The following is a 22,487-nucleotide window of genomic DNA, read 5'->3' as shown; positions in this document are numbered from 1 at the left end:
TATCATTGATGGCGCCTGGATAGGTCACTGCTCTTCTCCCTTTCTCCTTCAGGCCTAGAGTGGCAATGGCTTCCCAGAGTGTTGCTGTTTCCATTTTTGTTTCTCAAACCTCTAAAGAGTCTGTTTATTATAGTCCTTTCAGTTAAACACTTCTGTGGGGGCTTGTCTGTCACCAGGATTCTGATGAATGGAGAGTTGGTGGGGGTAGTGGTGAGGGCTGTTACAGAAAAGGTACTGAGCTCATGCTTGGTCTGGTTCTCATGTTAATTGAAAAGTGTCTGAAAGTAAAATTAAATTTGAAATCATACTGATTTATGTCTTGAAACTTGGATGACCTTCTGTACCCAGAGACCAGGAAGAGGTCATGTATGTACCTTTAGTGTTGCTTGCATAGATGTAAACATTGTAAATATAATGCCATGAGCATTTACTCCAGGGGTTTCTCTGTTAAAATGCTTTAAACAAATTAAAAGCAATCTATTTTTATCCAAGCCTCACCCTCTAGCAACAGCTGAACTTTGAGGGGCTGTGAGCTTCAGGTTGTAATGGTAAGTGTGAGCGAGGGATGCGCAGGTTCTTTAACAGAAAGAAGAAAATAGTCACAGGAGAGAAGTCAATATGAGATCAGTTATTCGTCGGAAGAGGATCCTGGCAGCTCCAGCACATCATCAGTAGTCTTTATTATAGCCATCCTAGTATGTGTGAAGTGTGAGTTCATTGTCATTTTGACTTGTATTTCCCTAATGGTTAATGGTGTCGATATATTTTTACATACTTATTAGCCATTTGTATATTTTTTAGAGCAATGTCTATTAAAATGACTTGCCCATTTTTAATTGGGTTATTTACCACTATCGTAAGCCTTTTTAGATATTCTTTTTTTGATTTATTTTCTTAGTGGTTGCTCTGGGGAGTCCAGTTAACATTTTGACTAATAACAGTCTAGTCAGGATTAATACCAACGTAATTTCAATTACATATAAAAACTTTACTGTGATATAATTTGTTTCCCTTTCTTCCTCTGTGCTGTTATACAAGTCCCATTATTTTGCACTATGTGCCCACCCACACAGATTTATAATTATTTCTTTATGCAATTGTATCTGAAATGAGATAGAAGAAAAGACTTATAATTAAAAAATGAATGCCTCGGGGCAAAGGCTTTTCACTGGGAAGCTTTGAGTCAAGTTAAATAAAGACAGCCTTGCAAGGGTGTTCCTACAGGGAATGACCAGACAGGTTAAATAATGATAATTCTCCGGAATGAGACATTGACGGAGCTCCAGGCCTGCTCTGCCAACTCCAGGGGCGGCCAGGCTGCAGGCTCTCACTGTGTTTGTGGGCTGTGGGTTTTTAAGAATGAACCGGAGAGTCAGGGATGCAACCAGGGCAAATTTAAATCCCTGTAATGCTTGTTCTTATGAAGATGCAGTTATTTTCTTGAATAAACATTCCCAAGAATGTTGTAAGTATCTTGTTAATTTTTAGAGTTTTGAGAAAATTAATTCTGAAACTCCTTGTGAGTTTTGTCATTTCCTTTATGGAGGAAAAATAAATTTGGAAGTCTTTACTTAGTTATTTTTGCTGAACACCTCTATTATGTATTTGAGTTTAAAGTAGTAGGGGGGGGGTGCTAAAAGAAGCCTTGAGAGAGAGAGAGAGAGAGAGAGAGAGAGAGAGAGAGAGAGAGAGACTGAGAAGTCAGTCAGTGGCCAGATTATTCAGTTTTGTAGGTCAAATTTAGGAGTTCAGTACTTTAATCAATATATATATACTTTAGTATTTGATTTCAGAGAGGAAGGGAGAGGGAGAGAGAGATAGAAACATCAAAGTTGAGAGAATCATTGATTGGCTGCCTCCTGCATGCCCCACATTGGGGATGGAGCCCACAGCCTGGCAAGTGCCCTTACCGGGAATTGAACTGTGACCTTCTGGTTCATAGGTTGATGCTCGACCACTGAGCCACGCCAGCCAGGCAGGAGTTCAGTTTTTATTCTAAGGGCACGAGATGTAACCAGAGGATTTGACGTAGAAGAAAAGCCAGTTTAGACTAAGGGAAATCAGTTAGTTAGGAGAGGGAAAGAAGATAGATGCTTGGCTATGTATGGAAGGAAGTGAAAATAAAAGAAGTGGATAGATTTGAGAGACATTTAGGAAATAAAATGAACTGGGCTGTTGGTGGACTAAAGGGAAAGTCTGAGAAAGAAATTCAGAAGGGACATGGTTTTCCTGCCCTTGCATTACCGTATAGTCCAGGTCTCCCGGCTACAGCACCTGCTAACTCTCACCAGCATTTCATCTTGGATGAATGCACAATGGATAATGTGAAATTGCCATGAAGTGTAGTCCCTGTCAGTACAAGCACAGTGACCTCTCTCTCTACCATTTGACAAAATAACAGACACTTCTCAGAAGCAGAAGGGTTGACAGAAGCTCTGGTTCCCGAGAGAGGACAGACGAGACATGGAAGAATGGTTAGTGCTAAAACAAAAGCAAAGTCGAACACCTGTCCACCTCCTCCTCTTAGGATTTTATGGAAATAGAAACACTAAATGAATCTATTCTTAGAAAAGGCAACTCTGTTTTCCTTGTAATCACTTTTTGATAGCTCCTGGGAGATTTGATTTATCTAACAAAGGTAAAAACATTTTTCCTAAGACTAGGATTTTCACTTTTCCTGACACATTATCTTTTCGTATGAGTATTTAATCATGTCCCTGAGTTTTGCAATAATCTGTTATGGGTGACATTAATGGTCTATCCTCAAAGAGTGTACTTAGTGCTGAAAAGGTTTTTCAATGATTTGCTCCAAAATAGAAAGTTGTAAAGTATCACAATAGCAGAAATCATTAATTTCCAAATTAATTGTTTGCCCAGGATAAAAATAGTCTATGCTGATAGAAGACAACAAATGCCAAGCAATAATAAGTACTATTTAGATATCAAAATGGCACCAGGATGTATTAATAAGATAAGTATATTTGTCATATAAATATCAACATAGTATTATTGCATACACATATCATAAATCTTTGACTCAGAAATTCCACATTGAGGACTAAATTGCAAAGATAAACTATTATTTTCACTAAAAAAGTATTTGGAATGATGTGCTTTCAGCATTGTTTGACTCAACAATGAATTAGAAACATCCTAAATGAAATTCAATAGGAAAGAGTTAATTTTATGGTGATAAAAATGAAAAAGAATGAGATCATTCTATATGTATTACTTATATGGAAATATCTTCATGACACATTCTTAACTGGAAAAAGCAAAGCACAAAACAATCTATGTGATGTATTACTGTGTGACAATGAGAGCACGTACATGATTATACATGCAAATACTACCTCTGAAAAGTTCCATAGCAATTGGTATTAACAGCCAACACAGAAAGGAGAACTAAGAGGTTGAGAAGCAAGAAAAGTGGGAAAATTGCATGCGCTTTTTTGGTGTATACTTATAATTTTTAAATGCTGTACCGTGTGTGTACTAAATAACTTAGTTAACTTAAAAAGTAGTATACTTAAACTTCACTTTATTTATTTTTAACTTAAACTTCTATTGCTTATCTTTATATCAGGCTTCATCTATCATATATCTATCTATCATCTCTCTATCATCTATCTATCTATCTATCTATCTATCTATCTATCTATCTATCACCTATGTACCTTTTTGCACACATACACATGTAAAAATACATACACAATGTATCTGTCAGGGTTCTCCAGAAAACCATATGAGAGAGAGGAAGAGAACTGTTGTTTTAAAAAATTGACTTACGTTCAGGGAGGTGGTGTATGAATTGATTTATGTTCAGGGAGATGGTGCATGACAAGTCCAAAATCTGTAAGGTAGACAGCATCCTGGAAATTTAGGTCAGAGTTGATTTAGGTCCTGAGTCAAAATTCTTCTGGGCACATGCTGGCTGGAAACTCAGATGGAGTTTCTTTGTTGCAATCTTGAGGATAATTCCTTCTTCTTCAAGAACACTGAAATTTTTCTTGTTAAGGCCTTAAACTGATTGAATGAGGCTCACCACATTATGAAAGACAATATGCATTACTCAAAGTCTACTGATTTAAATGTTAGTCAAAACTAAAAATTACTTTCAAAGCAATTTATCTAGACTGGGGTTTAACTAACAACTGAGCACATAACCTAGCCAGGTAAACACATAAAATTAACTATCACACCTACACTGAGAATTTTAGGTTTGAAAAATGAAGAGCATTTCTACAAATGGGATAGAGAGGAAAAAAACAGTGAAAATGTCTGCATTATCTATAGATAATTTCCCTAATAATACCATCTATTCAACAGGAGGGTGAGGAAGTAAGGGTAAGGTCAGCAAATAAGCAGACCCTCCTTTAGGAAGAAATTCTGGAGTTAGAGTAACATAACTTCACCCTAGCCCCGCCCCTCCACCCCCCAAATTCCATGGTATACCCAAATGAGTGAAATCCTAGTAAGGATAGTAGGAGAAAATGGAGATCTACAACTGACTGAAAAAAACTAAAGTGTATCAAACCCACACATGGTACACCTTAGACTTACACAGTGTTATAGGTCAAATATCCTATATAATAAAAGCATAATATGCAAATTAACCATCACTCCGCTACACCCACCAGCCATGCCCACCAGCCAATCAGGAGCAAATATGCAAATAAACCTGCCCACCAGCCAGGCCCACCAGCCAATCAGGAACGAATATGCAAATAAACCCAACCAAGATGACTGCAGCCACAGAGAGCAGGAGGGAGGCTTGGGTTTCCCTGGCCATGGAGGAAGCCAAGCTTTCCGCCTGCCCTTGCCGGCCTAGGCCTCCATTCAAGGCTACAAAGTTTCAATGATAGAAGATACATAAACCCAAACAGAAATGGCGGCAGCCACGGAGCTGGAAAGAGCAGGAGACTAGGGTTGCCCCCAGTGATGGAGGAAACCAAGCTTTGCGCACACCCTGGCCAGCCCAGGCCTCTGCTTAAGGCTACAAAGTTTCAATTATAGAAGATACATAAATCCCAATAGAAATGGCTGCCGCCATGGAGCAAGCAAAAGGCTTGGCTCCACTCCAGGCTACAAAGTTTCAATTGTAGAAGATAAATAAACCCCAGATACCAGGGCCTCCACTTGGGTCGCCAGGGGGCGTGGCCGGCCTGTGGTGACAGGCCCCTCACCCAGGCCGCCTCACACCCCAAGGGAACCCCAACCCTGATCCGGGACACCCTTCAGGGCAAACCAGCTGGCCCCCACTTGTGCACCAGGCCTCTATCTTATCTAATAAAAGAGTAATATGCAGATTGATCATCACTCCAACACACAAGATGGCTGCCTCCATGTGGTCAAAGATCCTGCCCCCATGTGGACACAAGATGGCCACCACAAGATGGCCAGCAAAAGAGGGCAGTTGGGAGGGACCAGGCCTGCAAGGGAGGGCAGTTGGGGGTGACCAGGCCTGCAGGGAAAGGCAGTTGGGGGGGACCCAGGCCTGCAGGGGAGGGCAGTTGGGGGGGACCAGGCCTGCAGGGGAGGGCAGTTAGGGGCCAACAGGCTGTCAGGGGAGTGGTTAGGGGGTGATCAGGCTGGCAGGCAGAAGTGGTTAGGGGCAATCAGGAAGGCAGGCAGGCGAGCAGTTGGGAGCCAGCAGTCCTGGATTGTTAGAGGGATGTTTAAGCCCGGTGGGATCGGGCTTAAATGGGCAGTCAGACATCCCTCGAGGGGTCCCAGATTGGAGAGGGTGCAGCCTGGGCTGAGGGACACCCCTCTCCCCCGTGCACGAATTTTGTGCACCAGGCCTCTAGTCCTATATAATAAAAGCCTACTATGCTAAGTGTTCGGTCATCCAGTTGGCCGTTCAACCAATCAAAGAGTAATATGCTAATGATATGCTAAGGCCGCTCAACTGCTCGCTATGATGTGCACTGACCACCAGGGGGCAGACAGTTTACCAGTCGGCCAGTTGCTTTCACGTGCACTGACCACCAGGGGGCAGATGTTCCAACTGGTAGGTTAGCTTGCTGCTGGGGTCCAGCCGATTGGGCTGAGTGAGATGGGCTGGACACACCCTGGAGCCCTCCCACAGTCCCTCCCTGGCTGGCCAAACTCCGGTGTCCCTCCCTGGCTCCACGCAGGAGCTGCCCCCTGGTGGTTAGTGCACTCCCACAGGGGGAGTGCTGCTTAGCCAGAAGCTGGGTTCATGGCTGGTGAGCACAGCAAGCACAGTGGCGGTGGTGGGAGCCTCTCCCGCCTCGGCTACAGGCAGGTGGTAAGGAGCGAAGGGCCCCGGACTTTGAGAGTCCCGGACTGTGAGAGGGATGTCTGCCGGCTTAGGCCCAGTCCCCAGGGGATTGGGCCTAAACCGGCAGGTGGACATCCCCCAAGGGGTCCTGGACTGGGAGAGGGAGCAGGCCGGGCTAAGGGACCCCCACCCCCACTGCACAATTTTTGTGCACCGGACCTCTAGTATCTTAATAAAGCTGGATAAACAAAAACAAAACACTACAGGGTTTGAAGTATCCTGTGATGAGACTCTACCTTCTGGCAGCTATCAGAGGTTTTACGTGTTACAGGCAATTGGATTGGTCATGAGTTAAAGAAACAAGAAAACATGAATGAGATGTAGGAGGCAAGACAAATGACACAGACTCACTTCTTAGAAATATATGACCCAAGAATAAGTAAGTCTGTGGTTTGGAAATTTGCAATGAAAATGAACAGTTTAAACAATGACAGAGCACATTCCATAGTTTGGGTTTAGGAAACAAACAAAAATATAAAACCAACAAAGACACCTTAGGCCAAGGGTCTGCAATTCTTGATGTAAACTTTTCTAAAAGATTTGAACCTTTAGGGGACCTAATATTATTCTAGGAACTTAAAATGTTATGTTTATGGAAGAGAACGATGCGGTCTGAATAGCTATACAGATAAACTGGAAAATAAGATGTTGTTGATAAATGAAGACCCAGGTTCAGTTTTAGGTAGATGTTTAGAACACTGGTAGAAGCAGTGGGAAGCAATGTGAGGTAATGAATATTTTAGTTTTAGGTGTGGTAAAATGCAAAATAAATATAGGTGTCGTGGCTAGTTTTGATGCAGTGAGGCTAGATGACATTAAGATTTTATAATTTTAAAATTTATATTTCCAGATACTAAAATATATTTTGTCTTACATATACCAGTATAGCTATGCTTATGACTATCCGAAGGCAGAAATGAACATACACTTCAACATACCTCCCTATTTCAAGTTTTTGATCACATTTAAAGTAGTGTCTATATAATGTGCAGAAAGTGTAACGTTTCAGACAGCTTTATTTTTAGCAGCTGTGCTTATTTTTATCTTGTAGTACGGCATGATGCCTGTCAAATTCTAGTCATTTAGTATTTTGCAAAGAAACAGAAACTTTTTGTTTTCCTTTAGTTTCTAGGACACAGTCTAGGAGCCTGAAGCCTGAACTAGGTGATAGAATTTTGGAAGGGGGGCAATAAGCACATTACTTTTAACAATAAGGTGTTTTGCAGAAGTGAAATTGTGCTGTGCCAGCACAGCCAAGGGTCCAGCAAGACTGAGGGAGGGCCGGTGAAGGATGAAGAAAAACACAGACAAAGAGAATAAGCTGGGTCTAGGTGGATCTTCTGTGCCTTGCGGAGGCCACAGAACAGATCCAGACTGCAAAGCTGCTGCTTTATTTATAGTCAGGGGCAAACAAGGTAATTTACAATGTTCTTGTAAGTTACACTTGTTTTGGCAGCACTTGCTGCCCCTCCCACAGCCCATTAGCTACCCAGGAAAGATCTAGGGAGCAGTCACAAGATCAAGCTTAATTATGCTTAGAGGACTGTGCCCTCCAAGCTGGGACTTGTTTGTGACTTTGCCAGCAGGTCAGTCTGAGGCTTAACCCTATAACCGCTCCCTACATCTCACCCTTCTTTTAATTTTAAGCTACTAATAATGGAAGTAAAACTTAAACATCAAGAACAAAGTTCTGACCATTAAAATATTAACAAAACAATGCCAATGCAAAACCCAGACATGGCTATTAATAAAACAATGCCAATGCAACACAACAATAATAGGGAAATCAAACTACAGTAACATTTTTCTACTAAATGAAAGTTTCTTTTGCTGATTTACTCAAGAGTCTTCGGACTTGGCTGCACAAGTGTTTGCAGAAGACTGTCAGCTAACCAATGCTAGCATGGCCAGAAACATGGTTGAGGGAGTAGCTTCCACTTCTTGCTTTTCTGCCATCTGCTGGGTCTCAGTTGTTAACTTCTTCAGCTGACCCCATGTTGGCACCTCAGACTCTTGCGTAGCCTTCATCATCTTCCTTTTCTGCTTTGCTGTCATCGGGGCAACTTTCAGTCTTTTGAACGATGGAACAAGGAGCTTCTCTGGGTCCACTGTGGTGATGTACATAACACTCTGGCACCCAAATTGGTTGTGCTGCTCCTTCTGGAAAGATACAAACACAACCTCTTCCCCACATTATTATTGGATCTGGTCCAAACCATTGTCCAGTTTGTGCATCTTTCCATCGGGCTAACCCTGCGGAGGCTATTGTACAGGAGGCCCGATGCCTTTCGGCTGCTGTATGACCCTCTGCATCGCGATTCAAAAAATTTAAAGTATAAAGATCATGACTGAGTTTGTTTTGAGGTGACATATAACATCCATCTCCCCCTTTCTGTTTTAGTAATTGTATTTTAAGAGTACGATTTGCTCTTTCCACTACTGCCTGACCTTGAGGGTTGTAAGGGATACCAGTTTTATGACAAATTTGATATTGCTGAAAAAAATGTTGAAAAGCAGAACTAGTGTATGCGGGTCCATTGTCTGTCTTTACCTCTAAGGGAGGACCTAGTACCATAAAGGCAGCTAGGCAATGATTAATTACATGCTTGGCACTCTCTCCCGTTTGGGGAGTCGCAAAGATAAAGTGGGAGCAGGTATCTACATTAACATGTACCCATCTATGCTTACCAAATTCCGGTATGTGGGTGACATCCATTTGCCAAATTTGATTAGGTTTAAGACCCCTAGGACTAACCCCCAACGATTGTACAGGCCAATGAATTACACACGGAGAGCACTGCTTCCTTTAAGAAGAGAGAATAAATGTCTTGTATTACTCCAGGCCCTTGGAGCTTTCCAAGAATCATCTCTGTTAAAGCCTTGAAATTTTAATATGGAAAAAACCATTAAACAAATATCTATATATGATTTAAATATTATAATACCTTTTATAATTATCTTAAGATATCAATTAGATTTTAAACTAGTTTTTGCATTGAAAAATTTTGGTTGGGATCACAGAATTAATCCTCTTTTTTAATTAGACCAATAATAAGCAACTTATTTTGAACTCCTAATTATTTTCAGAGAAAACACATTTTTTTTTCAACAATTTTTTTATACTTTAGACATTTAATTACCACAACTATATAATTTCTCCCAATTTAATTTGCACTTTGAACTTTTAAAGCTGACAGGCCAAATATATTTAGCATTTCCTAGATTAATAACACTTTACATTTTTAAGAAAAATACAAGACATAATCAATTAATAGCGTCAATTCTGTCCTCTAGGTTTTTTATGAGGCAAATTTAAACTTTGCTTTTTATTTGCCAGTAGCTCTGGAAAACCAGGTTTGTTTTATTCAAATGTAAATTACCACATTTTTCAAAGATGGTTCCTGGCAGGAAACTAGATTACCTGTCTGCTGGGGGAAGGGTGTCTACCTCTTCCTCCATTAATCAAAGGGCATAGCCAGTTACCTGGGCTATTTAGATCTTTATAATTAATACATTTTTTATCTATATTTCAACCATTTTTTGAGATTCAAATCCAATTCCAATTATTTTAAGGCATTTACTTTGGATAAATTCTATAACAGAGATAAATTTACTTATTTTCTTGAAGGCCTTAAAAGTTAACTTTTTTAACAAGGTTCATTAGCATTTTGAAAACTACTCTTTATTATGGAGATGCGAATCCTGTTGCTGGAATTAGCTTGAATTTCTTTCGAGAAGACTTTTTCGCTGTTTTTCTTAGGGAAAAGAACCAGTTCTGGGTTTCTCATTTTCTATAGCTTTTGCAGAGAGATTCCAGCTGAAGACAATCTAAATGTCCGAAATCGGACCATGCATGCATGCTGTCTTACAGCTAGGTTCTCTCCCCACGAGCACAGAAATTCCAGACACATTTTTAAGACTTTTTAAGACTTTTTCATGGTGAGAAAGGAAACTTTAAATTAGCATACTGGGAGAGTGGGCTTCCATATTGGATCGCCACGTGTTTCCCTTCCCCCACATCCTGCTTACTTCGGGGGAATTTTCAGCAACAGATGTGGGCGAATTTCTTTTAAAGACAGATCTTAAATTTTTTCTTTCTTTTTCGCTTTCCGAAGTAATAACTAACACCCAATTTGGCCACTAACACCCAATTTGGCCAAGATTTGCATTTCCCTGCCACATTCCTCCACTCCCCTTCTGGAGTGGGCCCTAGGCAGTCCCGAATCAGGGACCACAGACTGAAAGTAGAGGCAGGCATTTCCTCTGGACCTTCAGCTATATAATGATCGCGAAGTTGTTTTCCTACCTTCTCCCATGCCTCTATATTTACCTTTTCTTCCTCAGAAAACCATGGGCAGGTTTTACTCACAAACTCCAAAAAATCGAAAAGCTGTTCATACCTCACAGAACAGCCCCTTGCTTGGAGCATAGCCTTAAGCATGGATATGCATACATTCTTTCCCTGCGATCCTGAATTTCCCATGTTTTACACCTAGCTAGTACTACACCCTTCCTTACTTACTGCATGCACACACCTTGTGGCCTCCTTTCACCTGACAATTGCAGTTCCCTCACACTCAGGTCCGCATTGAGTGCCACTTGAGCCGCGCCAGCACAGCCAAGGGTTCGGCGAGCCTGAGGGAGGGCCGGTGAAGGATGAAGAAAAAGACAGACAAAGAGAATAAACTGGGTCTAGGTCAGCCTTGGGCAAACTACGGCCCGTGGGCCGGATCTGGCTGTTCTATCCGGTTCTCTTGCTCTCCCCTCCGCTCCTTTACTTTGAATTTATATTAGTTCACACAAACACTCCATCCATGCTTTTGTTCCGGCCCTCTGGTCCAGTTTAAGAACCCATTGTGGCCCTCGAGTCAAAAAGTTTGCCCACCCCTGATAGGTGGATCTTCTGTGCCTTGCTGAGGCCACAGAACAGATCCAGACTGCAAAGCTGCTGCTTTATTTATAGTCAGGGACAAACAAGGTAATCTACAATGTTCTTGTAAGTTTCACTTGTTTTGGCAGCACTTGCTGCCCCTCCCACAGCCCTTTAGCTACCCAGGAAAGATCTAGGGAGCAGTCACAAGATCAAGCTTAATTATGCTTAGAGGACTGTGTCCTCCAAGCTGGGACTTGTTTGTGACTTTGCCAGCAGGTCAGTCTGAGGCTTAACCCTATAACCGCTCCCTACATGAAATAAGGAGTTTCATATGATCCTCAGGTTTTTGAAGTTCATTGGTCTATAAACCTATTTTTGTACTTGAGAAGGAGAGGGGGCGGGAACTATTATAGGGTTGTCAACGTTTTTTTATTTTATTTTTTTACTAAGTCATATTAAAGGAAAACCAAGAGAAATAACTAACTCTAATATTGCTACCATTTAATAGAAGAAAGAACTTTTAATGTATAAAAATATATTTATTCCCTGAGTAATATTCAAAATATTAAGCACTTGGAATGGTGCTTATGTAATTCACCAGTCAGAACAGACATTGGCAGCTAAACTCTATCGCACTTAATGAACATAATCTTAGGATAAAGCAGGGTGTTTTCTGTTTTATACCTTAGAGCTATGAAAACTGACTACTGTTTCCTTATTTTTACCCATTTTCCAGGATGCATAAAATTCTGGTAGACGCCTATGTATATGTGTCTACAGATAAGTATCTGCAATATTGACTTAAGGAAATTTCTTTGTGGCAGAAAGCCCAGAATTTTTCAATAACAAGGAATTTAGAATGTTCTTGAGAAGTATAGAATTCCAATCTATGAACTTACTCTTTTGGGTTTTTTAAAAATTTGATTGGCCTTTTAGGAGTGATTTTTAATAACGGGTATAGAATATTAAATTTATAGGGAAAATGGGCAACATAAGGCATGATTCCAGCTCTTGAGAAGTTTTCAACCTAACTAGAGAGAGACAGCGGATGTGTGTGAAATGATGGGAACATAATTTTAATTCAGTTGGTCAGTGAAGATATGATAGGGGCTTTGGCCCAAATGTAGAAATGCTAACATAATTTAAAGGGCTTAATATATGTAGCTGCTTCAAAATATTGTATGATAGGTAAGGTTCATGCACTTAGTATTCAGAACAATCACAAACTTGCTGGGGATATAGAGAAATAAAAATAATATATGTGTGTGTGTGTGTGTGTGTGTGTGTGTGTATACACTGAGTGGCCAGATTATTATGATCTCTGAATGCATAATAATCCAGCCACTCAGTGTGTGTGTGTGTGTGTGTGTGTGTGTGTGTGTGTGTGTGTATGTGTGTGTGTGTATATATACATATATATATATATATATATATATATATATATATATATATATATATAGAGAGAGAGAGAGAGAGAGAGAGAGAGAGAGAGGCCTGGTGCATGAATTCGTGCATGGGTGGGGTCCAGCCAGCCTGGCCAGGGGGAGGGGACATGGGCAGTTGGCCGGCCTGCCTGCTGGTTGAACTCCTGGTCGAGGGGACAATTTGCATATTAGCCTTTTATTATATAGGATATACACTGAGTGGCCAGATTATTATGTGTTCAGAGATCATAATAATCTGGCCACTCAGTATATCTATATTGATTTCAGAGAAAAAGAGAGAGATAGAAACATCAATGATGAGAGAGAATCATTGATTGGCTGCCTCTTGCATACCTCACACTGGTGATCAAGCCCACAACCTGGACATGTGCTCTGACTGGGAATCAAACCGTGATCTCCTGGTTCATAGGTTGATGCTCAACCACTTAGCCACACCGGCTGGGCCCCCAATTTTATTTTTTGAGGTGTTTGTTAACAGGACATGTATAATATGCTATGGGAGAGTTGACTCAGGAAACTAGCAATCTCTGTATATTGGACAAATCATCATGAATGACAGAGAGCTGAGGTCCGTGGAGAAGCAGTTTTGGATTGAGGCTACTACATAAGCATGAAACTTGGGTGAGGACAGAGACATAAAACCACCTGTCATATAGCAGCAATTTGCTATAGGAAATTCTTAGGTTGGAATATCAGCCTGAAAAGCAGTAAATAATGTCACAACTTTGGAAAATTCTTGTTCACCAAATTATTCAATCTAACAGTTTGCTCACCTGGGAAAAGAGCTGTCTTTTTAGGAGAGTAGTTTGCTCATCAAAACTCACCCAGGACTTTGACTCACCATGGCCACCAACACTTAAGCTACTATTTGTGAACTTTCCCGAATGCAAACAGTTCACTCACTATCTTGAAAAACCTGCCTTAAATTACTCAAAGACAGCCCCTACACTTTACAAATATCCTACTTGAAATTTCCCCTTCAGAGACACTCCTGGCAAATTTCAAGGTGGAAATCTCTCTTTCATAAGTTTAATGAATTTGCTTTTGCGCAGCCATCATATTTTTGTGATGACCTTTTAAAGGAAACTTACCAGTAACTGGATTAAATCGTAACTGAATATTAGAGTACGTAAATCAAAAGTTAGTTTTCAAATATTGGTGTGATCAAACATTATGAAAGCCATAAAATCAAACAGTAACAAAATTACTGCTTTATTAAAAACCAAGGATTTGTAGAATTTATATTTCAATATATTCAATAATACTTATGTTCTCATGCTAGTAATGGTATGCTCTGTCAACTGTGCTGGGGACACTGTAGATCAAAATTTTCCTTCCCTCCTCCTTCCTTTCTTCCTCCTGTACTCCCTCTTTTCTCCTTCCCTTCCCTCCTTCCTTTTTCTTTTCCACTATTTTCTGATATTTATTCCTTTGAGTCCTTGTTATTTTTATTACTATGGCTCTACCAGAGTAGTGTGTTTACCCCAGCGAAAGCTTATTTATTGAAGGTCTCTCTGTTCTTTATATGTTCATATCTCTTGGCAAATATGCTGGGCCTTTTCAAATGAAATCATCTAATTTCTCTTAGTGGTGATGGAAAGTTGACATTTATGAATGACAAATGTTAGCAGATCCATTATTTTCTAACCCTAGTGGTGAATAAAAACTTGGAAGAATTGACGAACATTAGTGAGACTGTGCCTGTAAAGTGTGTAGTAAGAGTATTTTTGCAGTTTGTCACTATTTCTGAAAGATTAGAATCATTGTAAGAAATTTAATGCACCATTGATTACTTTCACTGAAGATAAAAACAAAATCATATGTTGAGGCTGTGTTAATGCTTCATTAAAATAAAGGAATACTTTTTGTTGTTACCGTGGCAATTTACGACATAGTGCTTCCATAGTTGACATTAGGCCTCCAGCTGCTGGAACAACTCACTGCTTCTCAAATTAGGAGAAATAAATTGAGAGTCAAGAAAAGGGCAACATTAAAATCCCATCAATTGCCCTAACCGGTTTGGCTCAGTGGATGGAGTGCTGGGCCTGTGGACTGAAGGGTTCCAGGTTCGATTCCGGTCAAGGGCATGTACCTTGATTGTGGGCACATCCCCAATAGGGAGTGTGCAAGAGGCAGCTGAATTGATGTTTCTCTCTCATCGATGTTTCTAACTCTCTATACCTCTCCTTTCCTCTCTGTAAAAAAATCAATAAAATATATTTTTAAAAAAATCACATCAATTATTTAAGGACAAATGATAAAGAATAAAGGAATGCAATTGACGGAGGAGGCAAACTTTGAAGATGACTGAGTAGTGCAGAGACTGTCTCCAGGGCAACCTTGGGATACATGTTCTGAAGATGGCAGGCCACATGAAGGAGGAGCCTGAGTCCCTGGGTCAACCTGGAGGAGAGTCACCACCTTCCAGGGATAGTTGGATTGAATGGGGACATCCCAGCTCCACAGAAGATCCCTAAAATTGTAAGACCCTACCATTCCCAATTGATTTGTCCTGTATTCTTGCAATTGAATTCCCAGTCTCTTAGCTAATACCTTTGGGAAGGCTCTTCCATCCTCTGCTCCTGTCTGACTGCTTTGGCCAAACACAATGGAGAGTGGGAGCCTTTAGTGGAGGGCGATCCCTGGAACCTTTGAAGGCAGGACCTAAGTAAACTTGAAATCAAGAGGATGTGGGCCACACCACTGTGCCCTGACAAACTTGTGTGCAGAGCAGCGGGTGTGAGGGGATATGACATGGCAGTGCTTTGATCTTTTGTTTCCTAAGAAATGGGACATGGAGTGGTCTGACCTCAAGGTTGCAGTCAGCCCCTTCTACGGTATCTCCTGTATTCTAGACATACTCTTCCTTAACAACAGGGATGGAAAAACAGGAAAAAAACATTTGCCAAACTTAATAACTACACACCAAGTACCTGGGTTCCTGGGGAAGTATTAATTTTTTGCAGGCAATGAAAATGCATCTGTTAAAGCATTTGTAATCAGAGTCACCACTTGGTTAAGCTTATGATGATCCATTGTCATTCTCCAAGATCTATCTGTCTCCTGCACAGGTCAAATAGGCGAGTTGCATGTGGATGTGATGGGAATCCTATCTCTGAATGTCTCAAATCCTTGATGGTGGCACTAATGTCGGCAATCCCTGCAGGAATACAAAACTCTTTTATTTAGTACCAGAGGCCCATTGTACGAAGATTCATGCAAGAATAGGCCTTCCTTCCCCTGGCTTTGCTCCCAGCCGCCTGGGAGCCTGCAGTCTTCGCTCCCTGCTGGAGCACCGTTCCTGTAGCTTCCTCCGCCCCCCGTCCTCCCCCTCATAGCAGGCATCCCACCCCACCCGGCCGCTCCATGCCTGTGTATGCAAATTAACCAACCATCTTTGTTGGGTTAATTTGCATACTCACTCTTGATTGGCTGATGGGCGTCACGGAGGTATGGCCAATTTGCATATTTCTCTTTTATTAGTGTAGCTTTTTCTAGGTAGGAGCAGTCTAGTGGTTTCCTCTTGGCCTTTCCACCATAACAACCCTCAATCCACAGTTCAGGAAGCAATGTGGGAATTCTGCCAACAGACAGCCTTCAGACTTGAGCTGCAGCACTGGCTCTTCCCTAGGTCTCCAATTTCTGCAGATTTTGGACTTGCCAGCCTCCGTAATCATGTGAGCCAATTCCTTAAAACAAACCTCGCTCTCTTTCTCTACACACACACACACACACACACACACACACACAGTATATCAGTTCTCCAATATCTGAATGATGAATGCTATGAGCTGAATTCATATGTTGAAATTCCAACTCTTACTACCTCAGAATGAAAGCTATTAAAATAAACGGCTAGGGTGGGGTCCTAATTTAATATCACTGGTATCCTTATAAGAAGGGGAAATTTGGACACAAAGAGACACCAGGGAGGCATAAGTTTCGAGGGAAAGCCATGTGAGGACACATGAAGAGAGGTCCCAGGAGAACCCAAACATACCAATACCTTGATCTTGGACTTCAGCCTCCAGACCTGCGGAAAAAGAAATTTCTGTTAAATCAACTTGGCTGCTGTAATTTCTATGGCAACCATAACAAACTAATATATAAGGTATTGTCATATTTTTTCATAGTATTAGCAATGCTAATCTTATAATTTTACTCCTAGTAACTGCAGACAATATTTCCCAACTTAATTAGCAATTCCATTATGAATTTTTTTCCTTAGGGTTCAGTTGCAAGGTTTATGACTCAGAAGAATTTTGTACTTGCGCTCCATTTAAATAGGGTTTGGTTTTATCTAAATTTTCTCAGAACAAAGGAGACAGTAGCCTGGTTTCCTGAATAGTTGTTCGATCATGAGGAAAACCTCTCCCTCTTATTTGATGCATGTGCACAGAATATTTCTCTTCTTTAGTGACTGAGCCACATACCTTTGGACAAATAAGATAGACAGTAGTGAGAGAAGGGGGTGGTGCTGGAGTAGTTACTAAAGTTCTCTCAGAAAACACATCATACCAGTAAAATCCATGGAAGAAAAAGGTGTTTGAATGAGGTGAGTGGGACATTGAGGTGGCTCTGGCTTAAACCTAAACTCCAGAATTGCACATAAATTGGGGTGCAGGTTTAAGAAAAGGGGAATCACAATACATTAATAATCTAGGAATATTTTAAAGCACTTTACTGAGGTATGACTGACATACAAAAAGCTGCACATATTTAATGTATACAACTTGATGAATTTGGAGATATGTATGCATGTGTGAAACCATTGCCACAAACTGTGCCAGCCCCATTCCGATTCCAGGAGTATACAGAGTGAATGTGTCCCTTTTTCTCAATTTCCTGTTGGGAAGCAATAGACATCCCTGTTCTTTCTCCTTGTTTTCCATGATTGTTTTCATGTAACTGCAGGCCCAAGTAAAAAATAAACATCTTTACGACCTCTTTGGGGGTAACCTAGCATCATTCACAAGTGTGTAAATAACATTTAGGTTTTCAGACTCTTGAAAAAACATTCCTCCTCACTGCCCAGCAAATTGCAAATCTGATTTGTCTCCTCAGACATAACGGAGAGTGAGTGTCATGAGGAGAGATGATGAGAGTAACAGTGCCTGTGCAGAAATAAGTCAGGAAGCAGTTTATGGGCTGGTCTTAATGAAATTGCTGAAGAATTGTACTTTTCATAGGCTCTATTGCAGGGAAATATCACAGTGGGGTTTAATAAAATCAGAGGTTAGTAATAGAAGAGGCATTCTGGGACAATAAAAAGTAAAATTCTCTACTTCATAAAATATACCCTTTCCACTGAAATTTCCAGCATATTATAGATGATATTGTACCAAAGTTGAGAAAAGCACATAAAGATGATGATTGTTTTTTAGCCTTTAAAAAGAATGGCTTCTTCTATTTACCTGCTGAAGCCCGAGTTGAGGGATTAGTTCTTTCCCAAGTGATTATGGCTTCCGAAATGGTCAGAGGCTGTGTTCTTCGTATGCTTGAGGCATCAGTCAAGAACTGGAGTCAGGGGAGAAACTATTGAAAGGCTGATGTTTCAACTACAGATTACTAGAGTGTTCTTGAGATGAAATGGCCATGGTTTTCTGTTTTGTGATATTTTAGAATTCATTCTGAAAAAAATATATCTGTTTAGATTGCTTTTTATCCTATCAACACCTAAATTCCAATGGTTTTTTAAAAAACATACTTTTTATTGATTTCAGAGAGGAAGGGAGAGGGAGAGATAGAAACATTAATGATGAGAGAGAATCATTGATTGGTTGCCTCCTGCATCCCCCCTACTGGGGATTGAGCCCACAACCTGGCCATGTGCCCTGACCAGAGGAAATTGAACCATGACCTTCTGGTTCATAGGTCGATGCTCAACCACTGAGCCATGCCGGCCAGGCAATTCTAATGTTTCAATAACTTTCATAAAGTGCTCTTTCACATGTCTACTGTATTATATGTATGCCTATAATCGCAAATGTAGAGCTATACATGTACTCTACAACACAATGTCAAAAATGAACATTTAAAAAAATAAGCATTATTGTGGTTAAATGTCTACAACACGCAAGAAGATTAGCAAAAGTGATATTTTAAAGCTGGCAAGATAAGAATTGGAATGAAACAAATAAGGTAATGCATCTAATTGGTAGAATATATCATGCCCATTTTTATATGTCCTTTTCTGAGTGGGATCAGATGAGACAAAGGAGGGAGCTACTGAAAATAGATCACTTTAGGGTAGACATGCATAAATAATTTTATAGTTAAATATTTCTCAAGAGCAAGGAATTCACTGAGCTTAAGAGAAAATTTGAAATTATATCTAAAATATGTATTCCTTTATAGGATAGTGTTTTGGGGATATTTCTTCAATGTCAACTCTGGTTTGTTCATAAACATTTTTCATCCCTCTGGGATGTCTAGCAGTTAGTTATTTTTCTCACAGTTCCAGATGTGCTTGTTTCCGTTTTTGATTTTTGCCTGATCTCATGGAGTCTTGCCCTGTGCATCTTCACTTATAATCAGCCGGACCAGCCAAAGTTTACACAGATTTCCATACAGATTTTCAGATCTCCTTCTCTGCATAGCATCTTATTTCAGGTTTAGAGGTAATGAAGGGGATGCAAAAGTGACTGCAGTTATTGAGCAAATCTCACCGCACATTCCAGCTGATGTAAGAAATCTGTGGGGATTTTATAAGAGTTTACCTGAGCCAAACTGACAATGTCAGTGAGGGAGCAGGACCTCAAACGCTTCGGAGAATGACTGTTTTGCAGTTTCTTTTATGAGTTTGAAATTAAGGAGGGATCGTAAGAAATATTATGTAGGGTAAGAAACAGCAAGGTGCCCTGACCGGTTTGGCTCGGTGGATAGAGCGTCGGCCTGCAGACTGAAGGGTCCCAGGTTCGATTCCGGTCGAGGGCATGTACCTTGGTTGCAGGTATATCCCCAGTAGGAGGTGTGCAGGAGGCAGCTGATCGATGTTTCTCTCTCATCGATGTTTCTAACTCTCTATCCCTCTTCCTTCCTCTCTGTAACAAATCAATAAAATAAAAAATAAAAAAAGAAAGAAACAGCAAGGTGGGAATTGGATTACAGGGGAGTTAAGGTTATGTGCTCTCCTGAGGGTGGTCACCCGTAGAAAGAGAAGTTCGAAAAGAAGCATTTCAAAGTTGTGTTAAACTAGATGCATAGAAACAATGGATAGGGCTGGCTGAAAGCAAACGCAAGCCTGATACTGCCAGGGGTGTGACTACCCACCATGACTTGTCCAGTGAGGAATTTATGATCAGATCATCTTGGGAGGTTACTTTCCATAGAAACCTCACCCCCCTCTCCCCCACCTCGCCACCTTCACATTCCAAAGGTAGACTATTCAAACTGTAAGAGAGATGGGTGCTGTTATATTTTCTAGAATAAGCAATATAAAAAGGATCAGTAAATACAAAGTTGGTGCTGAGGACCATAGTAATGAAATCAAAATTCGAGTTGAGTCCGGGTTTGTGGTCTTATGTGGAAATCAGAGAATGAGTTCCACAGACAAAGAGATAAGTGAAAACAAAGTTGTATTACAGAAAGGCTCCCTGTTGCAGGGAGGGGACCCAAATGCATTGTCTTGGAAGTTCCTCTGTCTATGGGTTAATATGTGTTCTGCTAACTTCCCAGTGGTTGGTTAGAAAAATGTGTCCCTAGCAACATTAATATATTTTAAGCTTCAGGATTCCCTCTATTTTTCCACCCTGTGTGTTCAGCCTGGGATCAGGCTCTTTGTTCTTGTCATGGGGCCAGGGCACGGCTGACAAACTAATTCCTGTCTATGTCCACAGTATCCAGCTGTATGCCCCCTCCTTTACTCATGTCCCCGACTGCCTAGCCACTCCTAATTCCTCAGTAACAGAAATAACACTAGGACAAAGCATCATTAATACTTAGTAATAAAATAAGGTTGAATCCTACAATGTTATTTTATTTTAATCCTAGTATTTTCTTCAAGTAAAAGCTCATATATTTAGTGCATGATTTTGTATTATAACTCTGTTTTGTTTCCATTGGGCTGTGAGAACCTGCTCTGACTTTTCCTCCCATAATTCATGAAAAAACTTATTTAAGAATTCTTTAATATTTAGGTGTATGGATTTTTTTTTTTTTTACTAGCTAAGGGTTATTTAATACTTTGCTTATTGCCATAGTTAAATTGCAAAACAATAATATATTTGTTATATCAATGAAAATAGAGGTCTTAGCTTTATTTTGGGAAAATAAATGGTTAAAGAGTTTACATTTATCAGCATTATCTATACTAATAAAAGGGTAATATGCTAATTAGACCGTGTTGACTGGACATCTTCCGGTCATCCTGCCTTCCTTCCGGACAAAACCATGGTGGCGGGGGCCAAGGCAGAGATGGTTAGAGGTGATCAGGCTGGCAGGGGAGAGCGGTTAGGGATGATCAGGCTGGCAGGGGAGGGCAGTTAGGGGCAGTCAGGCCAGCAGGGGAGGGCAGTTAGGGGCAATCAGGCAGGCAGGCAGGTGAGCAGTTAGGAGTCAGCGGTCCCGGATTGTGAGAAGGATGTCCTAAACCAGCAGTCAGACATCCCCCGAGGGGTCCCAGATTGGAGAGGGTGCAGGCCAGGCTGAGGGACACTGCAATTACCGTGCATGAATTTCATCACTGGGCCTCTAGTCTATATATATAAAAGGCTAAGTGACCATCCGACCATCAGATCACCCAGTAGCTATGACGCACAATGACCACGAGGGGGCAGACGCTCAACACAGGAGCTGCCAAGCTTTGATGACTTGGCAGCAGTGGTTCTCAGGTGATGCACCCTGGAACCAGAGAGGAGGAAACCCAATTCCAGGGTGCAGCAACAGAGAACCCCCTCTCCCAATCTGGGACCCCTCGAGGGATATCAGAGAGCCGGTTTCGGCCTGATCCCTGCAGTCCAGGTCAAGGGATCCACCTGCCTGAGGGACCCTGCTCACTCTGCAGATGCGCTTTGAGTCACGGGGCAGTCCCAGGTGCGGCCAGCTGGGGAGGGACCACAGGAGATTGACTCCAGGGTGTGTCCAGCCCTTCTCGCCAGTTCTGCCCTGCCAGCCACCTTCTAATTAATTTCCTTTTAATGTGCATGAATCCATGCACCAGGGCACTAATATAGTATATTATTATGGTATAGTACAAATAATATAAGCAAAGCACTGAACTATAGAATTTATCTCTTTTGTGTTATCATTAGTATTCAAAAGAAGGAAGAGGCTGTTCCTGTAAGAGAGTCCATAACCAAACACTTTTGGTCCTCTATAATTTTGTAGATATTTTTCAATAGAAATCAAATCTGCCATGCAGGTAAAATCAAATTGAGAAAAGAAAATGCAACAGACTCTAAGCTTTAGAGAAGAAACTTAGAGTTTGAAGTGGTACTTCATAATAATGAGGGCTGCAAAGCAAGATTAACCCATTCTCAAATAGTTTTTCTGCTGACATGACACTCCCAGGGGCATATCCTCAGGGTTCACTGATGTCTTTGATGAGTGGTTTGTACCCGCCCTGCTCTGCAGCAGGGTCATCACTTAAATACTGTGGTAACATAGGTTAGTCTTTGTTGCTGTAAGTAGATTGGCCTTGGTAAAACAAAATCAAAACAACAATAACAAAAAAACAGGGAATGCTTCACAATCTTATATCATTTCTGCCATATTGATATCTGATTTACTCTATATGATCTCTCTGCTTTGATTATAGGTTGCATTCCACACACATGGCTGGCTTTGCATATTGGAAGCTTGTTGATTCTCAGGATAACTTGATGATAATGACTTGCTTGCCTGTACTTAGGAATAGAATGCT

The sequence above is a fragment of the Plecotus auritus genome (assembly GCF_963455305.1).
Source record: "Plecotus auritus genome assembly, chromosome: 2".
Taxonomy (NCBI): domain Eukaryota; kingdom Metazoa; phylum Chordata; class Mammalia; order Chiroptera; family Vespertilionidae; genus Plecotus; species Plecotus auritus.
This window is presented reverse-complemented; position numbering follows the sequence as displayed.